Source organism: Arachis duranensis, chromosome 1 (assembly GCF_000817695.3).
Source record: "Arachis duranensis cultivar V14167 chromosome 1, aradu.V14167.gnm2.J7QH, whole genome shotgun sequence".
NCBI lineage: Eukaryota > Viridiplantae > Streptophyta > Magnoliopsida > Fabales > Fabaceae > Arachis > Arachis duranensis.
The window spans coordinates 52,989,324-52,991,668 of record NC_029772.3 but is presented as its reverse complement, the minus strand read 5'-3'; positions in this window follow the sequence as shown (position 1 = coordinate 52,991,668).

The following is a 2,345-nucleotide window of genomic DNA, read 5'->3' as shown; positions in this document are numbered from 1 at the left end:
AGGAGAATCAATAATACTATCTAAATTCTGAGTTCCTATGGATGCCAATCATTCTAAACTTCAAAGGATAAAGTGAGATGCCAAAACTGTTTAGAAGCAAAAAGCTACTAGTCCCGCTCATCTAATTAGAACTATGCTTCATTGATATTTTGAAATTTATTGTATATTCTCTTCTTTTTATCCTATTTTGTTTTTGGTTGCTTGGGGACAAGCAACAATTTAAGTTTGGTTTTGTGATGAGCGGATAATTTATACATTTTTTGGCATTATTTTTAGGTAGTTTTTAGTATATTTTAGTTAATTTTTATTATATTTTTATTAGTTTCTATGAAAAAATTACATTTCTAGAATTTACTATGAGTTGGTGTATTTTTCTGTAATTTCAGGTATTTTTCTGGCTGAAATTGAGGGACCTGAGCAAAAATCTGATTCAGAAGCTGAAAAAGGACTGCAGATGCTGTTGGATTTTGACCCTCCTGCACTCGAAGTGGATTTTCTGTAGCTATAGAAACCCAATTGGCGCGCTTTTAATTGCGTTGAAAAGTAGACATCTTGGGCTTTCTAGCAATATATAATAGTCCATACTTTGCCCGAGATTTGATGGCACACTTCTTGGCGTTAAACGCCCATTTTGGCACCCAGGGTGGCATTTAACTCCAATTTGAGGCATATACACGTGGAAGCTTGAACGCTCAGCCCAAACACTCACCAAGTGGGCCCCGGAAGTGGAATTCTGCACTATCTACACCTATTTACTCATTTTCTGTAAACCTAAGTTACTAAGTTTAGTATAAAAACTACTTTTAGAGATTCATTTGGCAACTCATGACATTTTACATCTCATATTGTATCTTCTACGGCATGAGTCTCTAAACCCCATAGGTGGGGTGAGGAGCTATGCTGTGTCTCAATGGATTAATGCAATTACTATTGTTTTATATTCAATCACGCTTGATTCTATTCTAAGATACTCACTCGTACTTGAAAATAGAGAATATGATGATCTGTGACACTCATCATTATCCTCAACTTTATGAACGCGTGCCTGACAACCACTCCTATTCTATCTGAGCTCAACGTAGTCATTGAGCGACAACTTGAGTGCATATCTCTTGGATCTCTGATCCATGGACCGGGTCCGTGAGATTAGAACCTTCATGGTAGAGGCTAGAATCAATTGGCAGCATTCCTGAGATCCGGAAAGTCTAAACCTTGTCTGTGGTATTCCGAGTAGGATCTGGAAGAAGATGACTGTGATGAGCTTCAAACTCATGAATGTTGCACAATGACAGTATACAAAAGGATAGAGAGATTCTATTCTGACACAAGTGAGAACCGACAGATGATTAGCCGTGCGGTAGTTGTGCCTGGTATTTTTCATCCGAGACGAGAAATCTGACAGTTGATTAGCCATGTAGAAACCGTACTTGGACCATTTTCACTGAGAGGATCATAAAGCCTGCCATGGAAGGAAGCCATGCGTATTTAGAGAAGAAGACAGTAGAAAAGCAGAGATTCAGACGATAGAGCATCTCCAAAACCTCAACTTGTTCCTCATTACTAAATCACAAGTATCATTTATTTTATGTTATTTACTTTTCATAAACAAAATCATTTTTTATCATTAATCTCCTGACTAAGATTTACAAGATAACCATAGCTTGCTTCAAGCCGACAATCTCCGTGGGATCGACCCTTACTCACGTAAGGTATTACTTGGACGACCCAGTGCACTTGCTGGTTAGTTGTGTGGAGTTGTGAAAAGTGTGATCACAATTTCGTACACCAGTCCCTATTCAAGATTGAGTTTTATAGGTCGGTCCTTGAGCAAAGAAATCATTCAAATCATTGTTTGATTAGCTCATTTTTGGAGAGGTCGTACATATGCCATGTCTGTCACTTTTAGTAGCTTGGTTCTCTCGATGTGATTCGGTCTAGGTACTCGGGTGACTCGACATGATTCAATTGACATGACGTTTTGTATTTTGTAATTATTGGCGTGCCTTTTCAGTTTCTTTGGTAACAGTGTGCATAATTTAAAACAAGTTAAAATTACTTTATTGTCCTTTGCCTATATATTTTTGGTCTTTCTCTTCTCTTTCTTCTTTCATTTCTTCAAAAATATTTCCTTTCCTCTTTTTTTTCAGAAATTCCCTATTTCCTTTACACTTTAAGAATGCTTTCCCTTCTTTTTCTCTTCCAAAAGTATTTTATGTCTTTTACACTACTTCTGCAGTGCCTTTGCTTCAAAGTACTCACCTTTGTCTTGACGTCCATTATTATTTTCAGCGTTCTCAAACTTGCTTGCTGCATTTCTTAAAGGTCAATGCATTTCCCTTCTTTTC